At 40.2% G+C, this 20,742-nt stretch overlaps 1 long non-coding RNA gene across 1 annotated transcript; it reads right to left on the bottom strand.

The window, feature by feature from the left end:
• Positions 1–17,673: 17,673 nt before the first annotated feature.
• On the bottom strand, positions 17,674–20,542 carry LOC147354933 (uncharacterized). Its single transcript, XR_015143908.1, has 2 exons — positions 19,495–20,542; positions 17,674–18,986 (listed from the first exon to the last, which is right to left on the bottom strand). It is a non-coding gene; the product is annotated as an uncharacterized LOC147354933 (long non-coding RNA).
• Positions 20,543–20,742: the final 200 nt, after the last annotated feature.

The following is a 20,742-nucleotide window of genomic DNA, read 5'->3' on the forward strand; positions in this document are numbered from 1 at the left end:
GGACAAAATTATACTGTTTTCTTTGATAAATATAAGTGACTGATAAATATGAGTCACTGTTTTCCTGAGTTCTGTGAGCCACTCTAGCAAATAAACTAAACCAAGAAGGGCACCCTGGGAACCTCTAGTCCATGGCCGAGGCACAACCTGGCCTTGTGATTGGTGTCTGACACGAGGTGGGGCTGTCTTGTGGGACTGAGTCCTTGCCTTGCAGGATCTGATGCTCTCTCCAGGTAGTTTATGTCAGAAGTGAGATAAATTCTAGGCAGTCTACCTGGTATCTCAGAGAACTGCCTGATGATAGGGAAATCCCTACACATTTGGTAATCAGGAGGGAAGTGTCTTGTGTGAGTCGTAAAAAAGACACACAAGAGAAATATAAGATTTTCAAATACAATAATGATAATTTTCTAGAGGCCACATTTGACTTGCATATCTGTGCTTGCCTGAGGCACAATATTCCTAAAGATATTTGTATTATTAAGAGGGGCACAGACAACTACTGGCTTCATGTACTAGTATCTTATACTTGACTGGGTCACACACTGATATTATTTGCTGGTTCCTGAAGATATTTGAGTTGACAGTCTTCACTTATAATGGTAGATGTGTAACCAGAAATACAATTTATTAGATTCTTTTCATTTATGGATACAATTCAAAGTATGTAAACTGTCGCTCTTTTAAATTTTATTAACTACAGGTTTTAAATCCTGCTCATGAGAAGATGTCATGTGGAGCCACCAGGGAGGTAGTCTGTCAATCACCAGGCCCTACATCTCCCAGTTTTGTTCTCTAGTTATGAAGGTAGACTCTTCTACATGCTAGGAGTGAAATCATAAACTGTCAGGATAGCCATAAATGTGGAGAGTCAGAAATGTCTTGATATGTGTTAACAATCACCTACTGCAGCGAAGTAAGGCTTCATCTAGAATGTTTCAAGCTATTAGAAATGAACACTTGCAAACAATAAGAACTCGCTCCAAGAGACAAGAAACTATGTTAACATAAAAAAAGAAAGCCTAAAAAATTCAGTGTCAGATGTTTTGTGTATTAAGAAACTGCTTTATATACCTAAGCAGACCCTGGGAGCGCTGGGGAATTGAGGAATCAGTGATGTTTCTAATTGTATCATGGATTCATTACAGAAAGTTTAGGTTCAGCAGACTTTAAAAGGCAAGAAGCTAGTATTTCATTAAAATATACATACCAAAAATATATTAAAAATCATAAAGGGTATTTTCCTGTGAAATGGGGCCAACTATAATGATCTAGAATTTACTCCATCCCTTGACAATATTTGGTTGGATAAATTATCTATTTGTCTGTCACAGTTTTGCAAAAGAATTTTAAAAACAGGGCAAAACGTCTTCCTACCATATGGTCTTTGCAAACTGTCTGCCCGTGGGAGATTTGTAAATGTGAGAATGAATATGCAGAGAAGAATTTAATGTGTGGGAGTGAAGGATCTTTCTTATAGTTTTAGGAAAAGAACTGTACCCAATACACAGGGTAACTACCAAAGAGCCCTTGACTGATGCTTTGTGCATAATAGAATGTCTGTGCAGGACCAACAGCGTTTCCCAAGGGACAGGGGCTGGATTTTCTGTGGGAAAACTAGGAAAATCTGAGCTAAACAAATTTGTTAAACTATGGTTGTGTGTATGTTGAAGGCAGGAAACGAAGAGCTCTGGTGCATTATTATACTCCACTAAAATCAGAGAATTGGAATTGCCAGGTCTGTTTTATAGACTCCAGATAATATCTCCACATGCCCATATACAGTAAAGAGATTCTTTCAGGGAATACTTTCCCATTAATAGGCAGGAAATGAAAACTCTGTGATCTGAATAATGTTAATTAGCTGCTGCCAACATAACAGGTGAAGAACTCTCTCTACTACGTCTGGTTTAATGTTTTCATCTGATGGAAGATGTTGGAGGAGGCAGATTTTTAGGATGAAACAGAAACATGGAAATTAAAGAAGGCAAAGGACGGCCAGTGGGTCTTGGGAGCATCTAGGTCTTGTTTATATTGAAAGGGTGTTTGGCAGTTTTTGTCAATATCCATGTTGTATGAATTTCAGTATTTATGCTGAGGTTAGTATTTATGCTGAGTATTAGTAAGAGTATCTTGCGTATATAAAAAAAGTAGTTGCATGGTTTATCACTCAGTGGTTTATAACTTTTGCCACTGTATCCCAGGGTTGTATGGAGACTGTATGGGATTTTATCTGCATAACAGATGGCAGAATATGGAAAGCTGGCAGTTCAGATGAACATCTTGTGATGCTAGAAACTGGAAGGTGCACAATAACCAAGACGTAACATAGGGAAAAAGTTTCTTGATGTTGGTTTTGGTGATAATTTTGGATTTGACACTAAAAGAACAGCCAATAAAAACAAAAATGGACAAGTAAGCAAAAGACTTTCTTTACAAGGAGCTGTACAGAGGCATCTGTTTCAAGATGGCGGAGTAGAAGGCTGTGCATTCATTTCCTCCTGTGAGAACACCAAAATCACAACTAGCTGTTGAGCAACCATTGACAGAAGGACGCTGGAACCCACCAAAAAAATACACCCCCATCAAAACACAAGAAGAAGCCTCAGTGAGATAATAGGAGGGGCGCAATCACAATAAAATCAGATCCAATTCCCATGAAGTTGGTGACCACAAACTGGAGAACGATAATACCAAAGAAGTTTTCCCACTATTGTGAAAGTTCTGAGCCCCATATCAGGCTTCCAAGCCTGGGAATCAGACAAAGGGTCTGGGAATCCCCAGGGAATCTGATCTTGAAGGCCAATGGGATTTGATTATAGGACTTCCACAGGACTGGGGGAAACAGAGACTCCAGTCTTGGAGGGCACAAACAAAACCTTGTGTGTACCAAGACCCAGAGGAAAGGAGCAGTGACCCCACGGAAGACTGAACCAAATCTACCTGCTGGTGTGGAGGGTCTCCTGTGGAGACATGGGTCAGCAGGGGCTCACTGCAGGGATACGGGCACTGGTAACAGCAGTCCTGGAAGGTCCCTACTGGCATAAGCCCTCTTGGAGACCACCATTAACCCTACCATAGAGCCCATAGACCCCAGTGCTGGGTTGCCTTAGGCCAAACAACTACCAGGGAGGGATTGCAACCCCACCCATCAGCAGATAACTGGGTTAAAGCTTTAATGAGCAAGGCCCTGTACACCAGAGCAAGACTCAGTTTTTCCCACCGCCAGTCCCTCCCATTATGAAATTTACACAAGCCTCTTAGCCGCCTGCATCAGAGGGCAGACAGAAGAAGCAAAAACAACCATAATCCCACAGCAGCTAGAAAAAAAAAATCACATTATAGAAAGTCAATCAGGATGAAAAAACAGAAAGTTATGTCCCAGATGAAGGGATGAGATAAAACCCCAGAAGGACAACTAAATGAGGAGAAGGTAGGCAACGTTCCAAAAAAAAAAGAACTCAGAATAATGATAGTGAAGATTCAGGATCTCAGAAAAAAATTTGGAGACAATTTTGAGAAGATTCAAGAAATGTTTACCAAAGACCTAGAAGAACTAAAGAACAAACAAACAAAGACAAATAATACACTAGAAATAATCAGTAGCAGAATAACTGAGGCAGAAGAATGGACAAGTGACCTGGAAGACAGAATGGTGGAAATCACTGCCCAGGACAAAATATAGAAATTAGAATAAAAAAGATGAAGACAGCCTAAGAAACATCTGAGACAAAAAGTTATATGCACCAACATTTGCATTATAGGGGTCTCAGAAGGACGAGAGAGAGAGAAAGGACCTGAGAAAATATTTGAAGAGATAATAGCTGAAGACTTCCCTAACATGGGAAAGGAAATAGTCAACCAACTCCAGGAAGCACAGAGAGTCCCAGGCAGGATAAACTCAAGGAGGAATACACCAAGATATATAGTAATCAAACTGACAAAAATTAAAGACAGAGATAAAATATTAAAAGCAACAAGGGAAAAATGACAAATAACATGCAAAGGAACTCCCATCAGGCTGTCAGCTGATTTCTCAACAGAAACTCTGCAAGCCAGAGGGAATGGTATGATACATTTAAAGTTATGAAAAGGAAGATCCTACAACCAAGAATGCTCTACCCAGCAAGACTCTCCTTCAGATTTGATGGCGAAATCAAAAGCTTTCCAGACAAGTGAAAGTAAGAGAATTCAGGGCCACCAAACCAGCTTGATAACAAATGCTAAAGGAAGTTCTCTAGGCAGGAAACAAAAGACAAGGAAAAGACCTATACAAAATAAACTCAATTAAGAAAATGGTAATAGGATCATACATATTGATAATTACCTTAACTGTAAATGGATTTAATGCACCAACCATGAGACATAGACTGTCTGGGTGGGAGAAAACATGTGCATGTATACGCCTCCAGTTACCACATCACTCTGCTTGACAAATTATACATAATGTTTTATATTGTTAAATTAGTCATGTTCCCATTATGGCTTGCAATAGTAATTATCTTTTACTTTCTGTCTGGCTATTGATTGTGAAAACTGATAAACATCTTTTACTATTGTGAAAAAAAAAGGGAGTCATTAAAATTGCCAACAGGTACATACATGAAAAGGTGCTCAGCATTGCTAATCATCAGTGAAAGGCAAATCAAAACCACAATGAGCTATCACCTCACACCTTTAAAATGGCTACTATCAAAATGTCAAAAGATAACAAGTGCTGAGAATGTGGGGAAAAGGGACCCCCTGTGCATTGTTGGTGGGTGTAAATTGGTAGTGCCACTATGGAGAACAGTATGAAAGCTTCAAAAACCGTAAGATCCAGTAATCCCACTTCCGGCTATATTTCCAAAGGAAACACAATCAACATCTCAAAAAGATATCCACACTCCCTTATTCTCTGCAGCCTTATTCACAACAGTCAAGATATGGAAGCAACCTGTCAATAGATATATATATATATATATAAAGAAAATGTGGTAGACATACAGACAGAGATAGAGAGATACACACACAAAAATGCTCAATGAAATACTATTTAACTTAAAAAAAGGAAGAAATCATCCATTTGCAGCAACATGGATGAACTTAGAGGTCATTATGCTAAGTGAAAAAATCAACCACAGAAAGAAAATACTGAATGATCTCATTTACATGAAATCTCTAAAATAGTCAAATTCATAGAAGTAGAGAATAGGATGGTGGTTGCCAGGCATGGGGGTACAAAGTTTCAGCTATGAAAATGAGTAGATTTTGCAGATCTAACATATATCAATACTACTATCAGTTCAGTTCAGTTCAGTCGTTCAGTCGTGTCCGACTCTTTGCGACCCCATGAACCGCAGCACGCCAGGCCTCCCTGTCCATCACCAACTCCCGGAGTCCATCCAAACCCATGTCCATTGAGTCAGTGATGCCATCCAAACATCTCATGCTCTGTCGTCCCCTTCTCCTCTTGCCCTCAACCTTTCCCAGCATTGGGGTCTTTTCAAATGAGTCAGCTCTTCGCATCAGGTGGTCAAAGTACTGGAGTTTCAGCTTCAACATCAGTCCTACCAATGAACACCCAGGACTGATCTCCTTTAGAGAAGATGGACTGGTTGTATCTCCTTGCAGTCCAACAGACTCTCAAGAGTCTTCTCCAACACCACAGTTCAGAAGCATCAATTCTTTGGTGCTCAGCTTTCTTTATAGTCCAACTCTCACATCCATTCATGATCACTGGAAAAACCATAGCCTTGACTAGACAGACCTTATCAGCAAAGTAATGTCTCTGCTTTTTAATATGCTGTCTAGGTTGGTCATAACTTTCCTTCCAAGGAGTAAGCATCTTTTAATTTCATGGCTGCAATCACCATCTCTAGAAATTTTGCAGCCCAGAAAAATAAAGTCAGCCACTGTTTCCACTGTTTCCCCATCTATTTGCCAGGAAGTGATGGGACCAGATGCCATGATCTTAGTTTCCTGAATGTTGAGCTTTAAGCCAACTTTTTCACTCTCCTCTTTCAGTTTCATGAAGAGGGTCTTTAGTTTTTCTTCACTTTCTGCCATAAGGGTGGTGTCATCTGCGAACATGACTGTAGTTAACAATAGTATATTGGATGCTGAAATTTGCTAAGGGGGTAGATCTTAACTATTATCACTACATCAGAAAAAAAAAAGAAAGAAAATGCAAATTAGCTTGATTATGGTGATTATTTCATAGTGCATATGTATATCAAAATATCATTTTATCATATCTTTACAATTTTCATCTGTCAATTATACTTCCGTGAAGATGGGAATAAAACATCTGACGATGAGAACTGAAAACTCATCAGGGCACACAAAACCCAACTTCAAACATCTGGACTGAGCATGACTGGCCTTCTAGACTGAGGCCAGCTTCACTTCTTGGCTTTACCATACGCTACTGGTTTGTTTCCTCTGGCGGTGTTTTATTTTGACTTTCAACTCTACCAAGCAACAGATATTTGTTTTGTTCAGGACTCAGCAATCATGAAAATCTCAACTTATTGCACCCAAATTGGGGATATATTGTTAAGAATAGACTATTCCATGCTCCTTGGACCAGCTGGAATCACACTGTGTGTATAAACAAGTCAAAAGTAGCACAGACAACTTAGCCAAGAGGAGCCAGCTGCTGTGGGACTTGGGGAGAGGGAAATAGAGAGAAGGGCGTGGATTCCCTCTGGGATTGACCTCCAGCCTGGGCACAGTCCTCACTGTGGCCAAGAAAATTCCTTCATCTTGAAACCTTACTTTTTAAAAATGGTAAAGTTCTTTGGGACTTCCCTGAAGATCCAGTGGTTAGGACTCCACGTTTGCACTTCCAGGGTCTAGGTTCAATCCCTGTGTGGTGTGGCCAAAAATAAACAAATAAATAAAATTTTTTTGGGAAAAAAAAAAAAAAAAGATCCTTGAAGGAGACCAAGAAGGAAAATTGAGTTTCAGAGACAATGTTAACTTGTTTCAGACACACTAGTGGGGCAGTGCCATTTTTTCATTCTGCAAGTACCTCTCTTTTCGGTTTATTGCTTTGAGTATGAATTACATCATCTTCAGGCTGCCCACCCAACTTTCTGTTCTGTGTCCTGAAAACTGCTTCATATTCTCAACAAGTCAGAAGCCAAAAACATTTTCTAGAATCAGTGATTTTTAAATTCACATCTTCGACTATCCTTGTCTCACCTTTTCTATGTGTGTATTTTATCATAATAATGATGGAGGGAGGGGAAGCCATTTTAAAAAGAAATGTAAACAGATCAAGTAAGCCAAGTAGTAATCCAAGGATTTGTTCACTGGTCAGTCAGCTAATCATTTCCACAATGAAACCACTCAGACTTACTTTTCAATATTGATTTATTTATAGGGTTCACACTGGTAATTAGTTATTGACTCTGTGAAAAACAAATCATTTATAAAGCATTTTTTTCTATGATGTCACAAGATACAGATGAGCTTTAGAATGACCAATGAACTTTCAAAACAGCTTGTAGTTTATATCAATGCACAGAAGCCTCCAGTGGCTACAATGCTGCTTATGAGAAATCCAGTTCTAAGTCATTTGAAAACAATCATCCTGAGAACAGACTTTCTTAAAAATAAGCTAGCGTATGTGGTGAAATAATAGCTGAGAAATAGAAAGAAAGAAATGAGAGATATTGATGAAGCTTTTTTTCAAAGCAATGTCAAAAAGAGTCGGTGAACTTCTAAACGTTCCATTTACTCTCTGCCCAGTCATGCCTACTCTGTCCTTGCAGTGACCTCAAGCAGTTGCTCTGAACCTATTTTTGATGTGCCTTTGGACACGACACTTCACTTCTCTGCACATCCTTTATTACTTTTTCTCTCCCCTGTCTTTAGAGTAGCATGTTTCCAGGTGCTGCTGGTGCTTAGGTCAAGATTAAAGAACATGTGAATATTTCAAGATGGACTTCAAATTTCAAAATGAAATGACTGCTTTCAAAAATATTAGAAAAACAGTTGCCTCCACTTTTAAAATTGTCACCATATCTGCTATACATGTAGTCATTCATTTATTCTCTCAATCAACAGTTCTTTAAGACTTCTTACCTGCCCTGTTTTGCATTTATCTTGGCAAACATTCAGTACATTTCTGCCCTCATAGAGTTGACAGCCATGACTTGGAGCTCTTATGAGTTTCTTAAAACTTTAAAAATGTTCTCTGGGCCAGTAAGACACCTGAGCCTGCAAAATGTGTCCTTCAATATCTTAAATCATCTGGTTGAGGGAAATCAATAAGATTCTACAGAAGAGAGTAATTAATAGTAGAGACACTGAATGTAGAGTTTTGTAATCTGGAGCTTCTACTAGTGATCAAGAGGCTGTTAATTTTAAGGGAGGGAGAATAGTGAGAGGATCTCTCCAGTTCTCAGCTGTTGATGGAAAAATGTGGGGAGGATCTGTTAGATTTCCACCTTCCTCTTCCAACACAAGATGGCAGTCTTCTGAGCTTCCAGTTCAGTTCAGTCGCTCAGTCATGTCCGAATCTTTGCAACCCCATGGACTGCAGCAAGCCAGGCCTCCCTGTCCTTCACAGTTTCCTGGAGCTTGCTCAAACTTAATGTCCACTGACTTGGTGATGCCATCCAACTATCTCGTCCTCTGCCATCCCCTTCTCCTCCTGCCTTCAATCTTTCCCAGCATCAGGGTCTTTTCTAATGAGTCAGTGCTTCACATCAGGTGGCCAAAGTATCAGAGTTTCAGGCTCAGCATCAGTCCCTGTAATGAATATTAAGGGTTGATTTCTGTTAGGATTGACTGGTTTGATCTTGCAATCCAACAGACTCTCAAGAGTCTCCTCCAGCACAATTCAAAAGTATCATTTCTTCGGTGCTCAGCCTTCTTTACGGTCCAAATCTCACATCCATACATGACTGTTGGAAAAAACATAGCTTTGACTAGGTGGACCTTTGTTGGCAAAGTAATGTCTCTGCTTTTTAATATGCTGCCTATGTTGGTCATAGCTTTTCTTCAAAGGAGCAAATGTCTTTTAATTTCATGGCTGCAATCACCATCTGCAGTGATTTTGGAGCCCCCAAAAATAAAGTCTGTCACTGTTTCCATTGTTTCCCCATCTATTTGCCATGAAGTGATGTGACTGGATTCCATGATCTTAGTTTTCTGAATGTTGAGTTTTAAGCCAACTTTTTCACTCTTCTCTTTCCCTTTCATCAAGACTCTCCTTAGTTCCTCTTTGCTTTCTGCCATAAGGGTGGTGTCATCTGCATATCTGAGGTTATTGATATTTCTCCCGGCAATCTTGATTACAGCTTGTGCTTGATCCAGCCCGGCATTTCGCATGATGCACTCTGCATATAAATTAAACAAGCAGGGTGATAATATACAGCCTTGATGAACTCCTTTCCCAATTTGGAACCAGTCTGTCATTCCATGTCCAGTTCTAACTGTTGCTTCTTGACCTGCATACAGATTTCTCAGGAGGCAGGTCAGGTGGTCTAGTATTCCCATCTCTTGAAGAATTTTCCACAGTTTGTTGTGATCCACATGGTCAAAGGCTTTGGTGTGGTCAATAAAGCAGAAGTAGATATTTTTATGGAACTCTCTTGCTTTTTGATGATTCAACAGATGTTGGCAATTTGATCTCTGGTTCTTCTGCCTTTTCTAAATCCAGCTTGAACATCTGGAAGTTCATGGTTCACATACTGTTAAGCCTGGCTTGGATAATTTTGAGCACTACTTTACTAGCATGTGAGGTGAGTGCAATTGTGTGGAAGTTTGAACATTCTTTGACATTGCCTTTCTTTGAGATTGGAATAAAAACTGACCTTTTCCAGTCCTGTGGCCACTGCTGAGTTTTCCAAATGTGCTGGAATATTAAGCGTAGCACTTTCATAGCATCATCTTTTAGGATTTAAAATAGCTCAGCTGGAATCCCATCATCCCTAATAGCTTTGTTTGTAGTGATGCCTCCTAAGGCCCACTTGACTTCACATTCCAGGATGTCTGGCTCTAGGTGAGTGATCACACCATCGTGATTATCTGGGTCATGAAGATCTCTTTTGTATAGTTCTTCTGTGTATTCTTGCCACCTCTTCTTAATATCTTCTGCTTCTGTTAGGTCATACCATTTCTGCCATTTATTGTGCCCATTTTGCATGAAATATTCCTTTGATATCTCTAATTTTCTTGAAGAGATCTCCAGACGTTCCCATTCTATTGTTTTCCTCTATTTCTTTGCATTGTTCACTTCAGAAGACTTTCTTATCTCTCCATGCTATTCTTTGGAACTCTGCATTCAAATGGGTATATCTTTCCTTTTCTCTGCCTTTCACTTCTATTCTTTTTCTCAGATATTTTTAATAGCTATGAGTTATTTTCTCATTATTAGAGAAATGCAAATCAAAACTACAATGAGATATCACCTCACACCAGTCAGAATGGCCCTCATCAAAAAGTCTACAAACAATAAATTATGGAGAAGGTGTGGAGAAAAGGGAATGCTCTTGCACTGTTAGTGGGAATGCAAATTGATAAGCCACTATGAAAGACAGTATGGAGGTTCCTTAAAAAACTAGGACTAAAACCACCCTATGACCCAGCAATCCCAATCCTAGGCATATACCCTGAGGAAACAATAATTGAGAAAGACACATGCATCCCATTTTTCATTGCAGCACTATATACAATAGCTAGAACATGGAAGCAACCTAGATGTCCATCAACATATGAATGGATAAAGAAGCTGTATATATACACAAAGGAGTATTACTCAGCCATAAAAAGGAACACATGTGAGTCAGTTTTAATGAGGTGGATGAACCTAGAGCCTATTATACTTAGTGAAGTATGTCAGAAAGAGAAAGATCAATATTGTATACTAATGCAAATACATGGAATCTAGAACAATTATACTGATGAATTTATTTGCAGGGCAGCAATGGAGAAACAGATACAGAGAATAGACTTATGGACATGGGTAGAGGGGAGGAGAGGGTGAGATGTATGGAAAGAGTAACATGGAAATTTACATTACCATATGTAAAATAGATAGCCAACAAGAATTTGCTGTATGTCTCAGGAAACTCAAACAGGGGCTCTGTATCTACCTAGAGGAGTGGGATGGGGAGGGAGATGGGAGGGAGGTTCAGAAGGGAGGGGATGTATGTATACCTATGGCTGATTCATGTTGAGGTTTGACAGAAAACAGCAAAACTCTGTAAAGCAATTATCCTTCAATTAAAAAATAAGTAAATTGAAAATAAATGAGTTTATTGAACAGCTATGGAGAGCAAACCAAGATTGAAACCTATAGATTTGAAACAATGGCTGGCTGCTGCTAAGTCACTTCAGTCGTGTCCGACTCTGTGCGACCCAATAGACAGCAGCCTACCAGGTTCCCCCGTCCCTGGGATTCTCCAGGCAAGAACACTGGAGTGGGTTGCCATTTCCTTCTCCAGAAACAATGGCAACCTGCACTAATTTAATACTGTTATGGGCCTTGGGGAGAAAGAAGTAAATAAAATACACAAGGATGTGACATTTTAGAGTAGAGGCTGACCAGATGGTAAACAAGTAACTAAATAAAGAACTGAAGTCTCTCAGCTGGATTGGATCTGCATTAAAGTAAAGCTGTCCTCTGAGCCCAGCTAGACTTTGATTTGCACCTTATTATGGCATTATTTATCTTGTGATTTTTTTTTTTTTTTAGTTATCTACTTCCTTGAGTAGATATGAGTTCTTCTAGATAATTTTGTCTACTGGATTATTCCTTGAATGCTTAATACAAATGCTTAAAATAGGACTTTCTGGAACGCAAGCTGGAAAAATTTGACTCACTGACTCTCGTGAGGGTCCAATATACAATCTGCTTATGTTTAGAGTAGACGACTGGATCCTCACAAAGGCCAGGCAACATGTTTTTCTCTACAACAGAAGAGTGACATTAGACAAACCCTCAAACAGACAGAAGTAGAAATCAACGATTTAAACTGTTCATCTTTATGTTGGTTTAAAGATGGCTGAAAGAAACCAAAAAGTGATCAGGAGTGAATCCAGTATATTTAGAAACCCTCTACAAGAAGTAAGGAGTAAAGAAAAGCAGATTTTACACAAATTTGAAGAGAAAAGAGGTTAAGATAATTTATAATATAGTAATTTATTCATACAATAATATAGAAGATAATTATGTATTTTTCCACCCCAAGACATTATTGTTATTGTTTTAAGCTTCTGTCTGCAAGCTCAGCACATAAGAGGAAGTTTATATTCATTTAGATTCTTTACCTTGGGAAGAACTTTGCAGCTGGACAGCCAGGCTTTCTGGAATTAATAGAGTGATTTCAAAATTTCTTTTGATTCAATTATTCTTTTAAAATGTTTTTTGATTTCAAAAATTACTCATCATGATTTTTTTTAAGTGAAAGTGACAAATAGATTCAAGGGATTAGATCTGATAGAGTGCCTGAAGAACCATGGATGGAGGTTCATAACATTGTACAGGAGGCAGTGATCAAAACCATCCCCAAGAAAAAGAAATGCAAAAAGGCAACATGATTGTCTGAGAAGGCCTTACAAATAGCTGAGAAAGAAGAGAAGTGAAAAGCAAAGGAGAAAGGAAAGAGAGTTCCAAAGAATAGTAAGGAGAGGTAAGAAAGCCTCCCTAAGTGAACAATGTAAAGACATAGAGGATAACAATAGAATGGGAAAGACTAGAGATCTCTTCAAGAAAAATAGAGATACCAAGGGAACATTTCATGCAATGATGGGCACGATAAAGGACAGAAATGAAATGGGCCTAACAAGCAGAAGACATTAAAAAGAGGTGGCAAGAATACACAAAAGAACTATACAGAAAAGATCTTAATGACTCATATAACAATGATGGTGTGATCACTCACACTCACCTAGAGCCAGACATCCTGGAGTGCCAAGTCAAGTGGGTCTTAGGAAGCATCACTATGAACAAAGCTAGTGGAGGCGATGGAATTCTAGATGAGCTATTTCAAATCCTAAAAGATGATGCTACAAAAGTGCTGTACTCAATATGCCAGATAATTTGGAAGACTCAGCAGTGGCCACAGGAGTCAAAAAGGTCAGTTTTCATCCCAATCTCAAAGAAAGGCACTGTCAAAGAATGCTCAAACTACCGCACAATTGCATTCATCTCACATGCTAGCAAACTAATGCTCAAAATTCTCCAAGTTAGGCTTCAATGGTATGTGAACTCTGAACTTCAAGATGTTCAGGCTGGGTTTAGAAAGGGCAGAGGAATCAGAGATCAAATCTCCAACATGCATTGGATCATAGAAAAAGCAACAGAGTTCCAGAAAAAACATTTACTTCTGTTTCATTGACTACTAAAGTCTTTGACCATGTGAATCACAACAAACTGGAAAATTCTTAAAGAGATGGGAATACCAGACCTGCCTCCTGAGAAACCTGTGTGCAGGTCAAGAAGCAACAGTTAGAACCAGAAATGGAACACTGCTGCTGCTGCTGCTAAGTCGCTGCAGTCGTGTCCAACCCTGTGCGACCCCATAGACAGCAGCCCACCAGGCTCCCCCGTCCCCGGGATTCTCCAGGCAAGAACACTGGAGTGGGTTGCCACTTCCTTCTCCAATGCATGAAAGTGAAAAGTGAAAGTGAAGTCGCTCAGTCGTGTCTGACTCTTAGCGACCCATGGACTGCAGCCTACCAGGCTCCTCCATCCATGGGATTTTCCAGGCAGGAGTACTGGAGTGGGGTGCCATTGCCTTCTCTGCATGGAACAATGGATTGGTTCCAAATTAGGAAAGGAGTACGTCAAGGCTATATATTGTCACCCCATTTATTTAACTTATATGCAGAGTACATCATGTGAAATGCCAGGCTGGTGAAGCACAAGCTGGAATCAAGATTGCTGGGAGAAATATCAATAACCTCAGATATGCAGATGACACCACCCTTAAGGCAGAAAAAAAGAAGTGAAGAGCCTCTTGATGAAAGTGAAAGAGAAGCATGAAACAACTGGCTTAAAACTCGGCATTCAAAAAACTAAAATCATGACGTCTGATCCCATCACTTCATGGCAAATAGATGGGGAAACAATGGAAACAATAACAGAGTTTATTTTCTTGGACTCCAAAATCACTCTGGATGGCGACTGCAGCCATGAAATTTAAAGACGCTTGCTCCTTGGAAGAAAAGCTATGACAAACCTAGACAGAGTATTAAAAAGCAGAGACACTACTTTGCCAACAAAGGCCCACCTAGTCAAAGCTATGGTTTTCCCAGTAGTCATGTATGGATCATGAAGAAAGCTGAGCACCAAAGAACTGATGCTTTTGAATTGTGGTTTTGAAGACTCTTGAGAGTTCCTTGGACAGCAAGGAGATCAAACCAGTCAATCCTATAGGAGATCAACCCTGAATATTTGTTGGAAGGACTTTCATTGGATGCTGAAGCTCCAGTACTTTGGCCACCTGATGTGTAGAGCTGACTTTTTAAAAAAGACCCTGATCAGGGAAAGACTAAGGCAGGAGGAGAAGGGGATGACAGAGGATGAGATGGTTGGAAGGCATCACTGACTCAATGGACATGAGTTTGAGTAAGCTCCGGGAGATGGTGAAGGACAGGGAAGCCTGGTGTGCTGCAGTCCCGGGGTTGCAAAGAGTTGGACACGACTGAGGGACTGAATGGTAACAACAAATGTCTAAAGAAAAAATAAAACAATAATATCTAACTACTTTTTTGTATTTATCTTTAACTGCTATGTCTTTAACTGCTCTATCAATCAAATAATCCAAGGGTTGGGTATAACACTTCCTCAAATTGACTAGATAGGAACCTCTGTGATCTTATGATGGCTCAACTGGTAAAGAACCCACTTGCAAATGCAGGTAGATGGATGAGAACATGGGTTCAGTCCCTGGGTTGGGAAGATCACCTGGGAAGGAAATGATAACCTGTTCCAGTATTCTTGCCTGGAAAATTCCAGGGACAGAGGAGCCTGGCAGGCTACAGTCCACGGGGTCACAGAGAGTCAGACATGACTGAGTGTGCATGCACATACAAAATTTTATGAGTCCAAATCATGACATTGGAAAGTTCTAGCACTTCAGTCCAAATTGGAGATGAAAGTGTCTCTCTGACAATGCGTCCTTAATATTCCAACTGCTCATAATTTCTCTTAGCTTCATAAATCAACACTCTGTTCCTCCTCAGCGCTGCTAAATCTAAATCTAGATATCAAAAATTTCCTTTAAAATCCTTATTTGGAATTTTGGATGCATTTCTCTTTATAAACCACATTTCAAATGGAGTATTTGATCACGCCTGCTTAAGTTCTGGTCTGGACAGTTTGGGCGGGTGAGTTTTTCTGAGCTTCTGTTGTGTTGATGCCTCAGGTAAATATTAGACACAGTCAAGAGATTTCTTGGTACCTTCCTAGCTGCCGTCTCACATGCCACATCCACTTTCCAGCATCCTTCTATTTTATCCTTAAACTCCAATACTTTCCACCTGATGCAAAGAGCCAACTTATTAGAAAAGACCCTGAGGCTGGGAAAGATTGAAAGCAGGAGGAGAAGGGGACAACAGAGAATGAGATGGTTGGATGGCATCACTGACTCAATGGACATGGGTTTGAGCAACCTTCGGGAGTTGGTGATGGACAGGGAATCTTGGTGTGCTTTAGTCTGTAGGGTTGCAAAGAGTCAGATACAACTGAGTGACTGAAAAACAACAACATTCTTCTATGACTTCCGTAAAAGAGATCAGGTCCTTTCCCCCCAGACACGAAACTTTTCACCAGAATTTAATGGGGTTTAAAAGCAAACTTACAAAGCAGTTTTGCTACATAGTCCAAAGTTTCCAAAGTAGTATGCTTTCTGTCTACCTGTTTACTGTTGTAAGGCCTTAAATTGTGATCCTGCTTCAATTCTAAAGGAAGAGGCATGAGCTGTTTCTCTCTTTTTTTTCATATATATATATTTTAAATCAAAGTAGCTGGAGACACTTGTATTACAGTTTATTGATTTGCTGTATTCGAGGGCCCAAAATCATTTTGATATACAGCAATTTAAAATAATTGCTCTTCTCAAAATAGAAGGGGAATTAGCTGGCCTGGTGGATGTGCCTGTTTAGGCAATATGTCTCCTTGTATCCGATTCTCCTCCCCTCCTGCCCCCACATTAACAACTGGAGTCCCCATCAGGGACACACACCAATGAGATCATTCTAGTGAGCTATAGATCTTAGGTAAGTTAACTGGTCCGGTTTTGTTTGGTAATGAGGAGTATGTCTCTAGAAAATGGGAAACTGGAATCTGTCCCCTCTCAGCAAATGGATGAGTGATTACTATTGTTCTGCATCTCCGTAGGATTAGCACAGTTTATTAACTATTCCTCAGCCCCGAGAGTTCAGCATCACTCCTATTTTACAGGCAAGAACCTGAGAAGTGTGTTATGAAACAAAATTGCTGAAATCAAGTGATGGAGCAGTGTTCTGGGACTCTTAGAATACTAGTCATTACCTGCTGTGAGCAGATTTAGGGATGGGCACTGGAGAGGATTTTCAAGGTGATGCTGGCTAGAATCCAAGACTGGAAGCCAAAACTCTGGCAGGAAGTGGCTTGAAATACTTTACCCTTTAGGACTGATTCTGATTTCCCAATTCCTGATACCAAAATTTAAAAATACCAATGTTGATATGGCAATACTTTCAATAGTTGCTGGTTTTTATTAGGAATTAATCACTGGTGAACAAAAAATGCCAGAATTATCTCTGGCATTTGTTTATATATTAAATAAACCCTTTGTTTATTAATTAAATAAACTTGCTGGAGGTAAAATTACAAGTTGTCAGTTGTTTCATTCTACTAAAAATGAAACTTTGGATAAAATAATCTTTCTCTCAAGGAAAAACTAGAAAATTAAGAAGTTGGAAAAGACATGAAAGGTAGCCTGTTCCAAACTATCACTTGGTAATAATGAAATTATTAGCACTAATTGGGCAGAAAATGCCTACTTTGGTGATAAATAGTATTACTGAAGATGTGTTTTTAAACTGCAGGTCATGATAAGTTAGTGGGTGCTAGCCAGCATTAAAAAAAAAAAAAAGAAAGAAAATAATAGTACAAATTAGGAAATACATGTCACATTATAAGGGAAGGTAGGTGCTGTGAAACTATTGTTCCAGTTACATTATGTTATCTATGCCTGTGTAGCAGCTTATGACATAAAATGTATTTCTTAGAGAAAGTCAGAAAAATTTGAAATCTACCAGTGCATTTACATTTGAGAACTTGAGGATGAAAGGAAAAGGATTCCTTGCCTGTGTGTTAGTAGGCTTCCTACCTCTTAGGCCCAGCAACCCCCACTGAGTCGATTTCATGGCTGATTATAGAACACTTAGATTGTTTCCACACTCAGGATTTATTTCTCTCCACAATAGACCCAGAATACCAATTTCCAGCTCTTGGGCCAAGCACTGCTTTAAAACTAACCTTTGTGTTCATAACTCCTTTCCCAAAGACTCTGTTCTCTACCTTAGATAAATTGTGGCTACCTCTCAATTGTACTCTGAATGCTCATCTAGTTGAGGTTTTAATAATCGTGACTGGATTTTATTTGTATAGAATTCCTTTAACCTTTTAAACAGGAGTGGGTTTTTTTTGTTGCAGATATTTTTCTAAAACATTTCATACAAGAATAAAACTTTGAATAATGTATTTCAATCAGAGGGAAAACACTCATTTGACATAGTAAGAAATACTTTCTCTGAAATGAATCTCCCCAGATTTCCAGCTGGAATTAATCCCTTGAGATACTGTTGGCTGGAAGCAAAAGCAATGCTGTGATACCTTCCGCCTCCTTTGCCACGAGAACTTAGACGTTTGAGAGACAACAGAGGCACTGGAAACGTTGGAAGTCACTTCAGAGAAGGCAATAAAGAGGACAGACTGGCCTTGTGTATTGCTTCTCTTCCTGTTCATGTGGCCAGCTGTCTCACTGGGTCTCACTGTGCGCACTGTTCACTAAACCCATGGCAGGCAAGGCACAAGCAGGGAGGCTGGACGAAAACTCAAGGAGCTGTAGGAACTTCAGACACGTTTCTTCTCTCCTGGCAGGCGCAGCAGCCACAGCAGCAAACACGCTGTATCGTCTCCTCTCGTGGCCGACCCAACAGACGCAGCCGCGAGCAGCAGTGATGCCGCTGCTTTTTAGGTGGAGCTCCAGTACTCTTGCCTGGCAAATCCCATGGACGGAGGGGCCTGGTGGGCTGCAGTCCATGGGGTCGCTAGGAGTCGGACACGACTGAGCGACTTCCCTTTCACTTTTCACTATCATGCATTGGAGAAGGAAATGGCAACCCACTCCAGTGTTCTTGCTTGGAGAATCCCAGGGATGGGGAAGCCTGGTGGGCTCACAGAGTCGGACATGACTGAAGTGACTTAGCAGCAGCAGCAGCAGATAAGCATACAGCACAGAGCGGCCCGTGACCAAGCGAGTACCTCGTGACACGCATGCGCAGTGCTATAAAGGCGCTCATATTTTATGATCATTATTTACAAAACGTGGGGCAAAAGCAAGAGGCTGTGGGGTGAGAGAGCCTGACAATGCCATCTTGGGTAATTTGCTCTTTCCCTACACCTTGGTACAATCCAGGGATGTATTAGTTACTTATTGCTGCTATAATAAATTACCACAAACTTCATGGTCTAACACAAATGTATTATTTAACAGTTCAGGAGGTTAGAAGTCTGACACAGGTCTCATCGGGCTAAAATCGAGGTGTTGGCAGGGCTGTAATCCTTCTGGGTGCCTAGAGGAGAATCTGTTTCCTTGTCTTTTCCAGCTTCTAGAGGTGTTGCTGGGAGAAGTCAATTCTGACTCCATGTTGGGACTTTCTTTGTCTTGCTTTTTGTTGCTTTGGTTATTATAATTATATATAATGGCCTGCCTCAGAGAATCCTTCCCCTCTGTCTGTTAACCTGAAGCGTGTTTGTTCAGAGCTCTGTCCACCTGTAGATGGTAGGAAGGAAGAAATTTACACATCCCTCCCCCCGCCTCCCCGCCCGGCAGGGCTTGCCACTCTAGGAGATATTTATAACATTAATGGCCTTTTTATTTTGTTTCCTTTCTTCTCCCCATCTCTGATCTATAAAAGAACCTGGCATCATTTTGAGACATTGGTTTGCCAGCTTCTCCCATTCATTGGCCTTTTGTGCTACAAGGAGAGCAAGCTTGAACTTGGTAACAGAGGCTGCCAGAGTACTTTCCCACACAGTCCCTTCATACTGATTTATGATCTCTGCTTCCATTGTCCCATCTCCTTCTTAGACTCTGACCCTCTTGTTTCCTTTTTCACTTATAAAGACCCATCCAGGCAATCTCCCCACATCAAGGTCTGTAATTTAATTCCCATCTGTAAAGTCCCTTTGGTCATGCAAGTTTCTTGGGATTAGGGCATGGATGTCTTCCTTGTCTAGGAGCAGGGGAAAGGGAGGTCCCGAATAATCCTTCAGATTACCTGGATCGGTGACTATGGCTTTGTTGCTGGTGGCATGCTTGCAGAGGAAGGGCTGGGTTACTGAAATCTTTTACTCTGGGCACCTGCAAAGTTCAAAGATTGGCAGCTGTGGCCACTCTGCAGCCTGGTACAGCTCTGCCTTTTCCCTCATGAGCACACTTGCTCACAAATGAGCCTGTCAGATTGCTGCTGTTTGCTTCCGAGCTTTTAACATTCATCTGTGTCCTTGAAGTTTTTTATCATTTGGGTTTTTAAGCATTTCCTCTATACTGCATTTTCTTTATTGCTGTTATATCTAAGCTTCCCCATTATGCCTAGATTGGAGTCGAAGGATTAAAAGAAGGAAAGAGCAGTGAACAAAACCCACAGGTGAAGCAGGTGAATAAAAACACATGAGACAAGAGGCTGAAGGGCTTCAGAGGAGATCTTGAAGATAAAACACACAGCAAAAACTTAGAAGCTGGGTTTATAAATAAAGCAAAGGGTTAGAGATAAAAGCCCATGAAGGCAGAGAGGAAAAAATATATATTCACAGAGACAGGAAGTGGTCTTTCAAGAGAAGTTCCAGCAAAGGCAGTAATGTTCCTACTGTGGGTACCCTGGAGTTCAGCTAATGGTTAAAACACAGGGTGCAGTGGTCAGGAAGGAGGTCACTGACCGTGGGATTCAGGCCTGCTTTCCTGCAGGATGATGGTTTACTAACTGAATGCATCTTTCCAAGACAAGAGCTTCTGGAATTTCATTCCTCTGTTTCTCTCTCTCTGTTTTGCACTGGATACAAATAGTTATAGGAAATAAGAAATTGGCAGTCAACAGAAAAAAGTTGAGGAGCCCCTGAACTCATGAAGCAGTTTCTACCATAGTCTCTCTGGGGATGGCAGTCCTGTCTCTTGGGAAATCTGCTGAGTAGAAGAGACTCTCCCAGGACTTCAGGGTTCTAGAGTCCTCAGAATCCAAGTCTGTGGCTTCTCAAAGCATAAGCTCTCTCTTTAGGTTTGCTTGGACTGCAATTTTAAAATATCTTTAAACCTATTAAGCACTGATCTACTCCTTATAAATTATAGTAGCTATAAGAAAACTGCCTTGAAGTAGATAAATTCAATGATTATTTAATTTGTGTAAATATCTGCCTAATTTTCAGATTTGTTTCAGGACTGATCATAGTATTTTTATCATGAATTGCTCAAAATTTTTTGGAAATGTAATGAAAATGTTGCCTTAGACACAGAAGATATTTATGTTCAAAAA

This window comes from Bos grunniens, chromosome 17, assembly GCF_055505025.1.
Source record: "Bos grunniens cultivar Pamir isolate PY7600 chromosome 17, Bosgru_T2T1.0, whole genome shotgun sequence".
In the NCBI taxonomy this organism is placed as follows: Eukaryota; Metazoa; Chordata; class Mammalia; order Artiodactyla; family Bovidae; genus Bos; species Bos grunniens.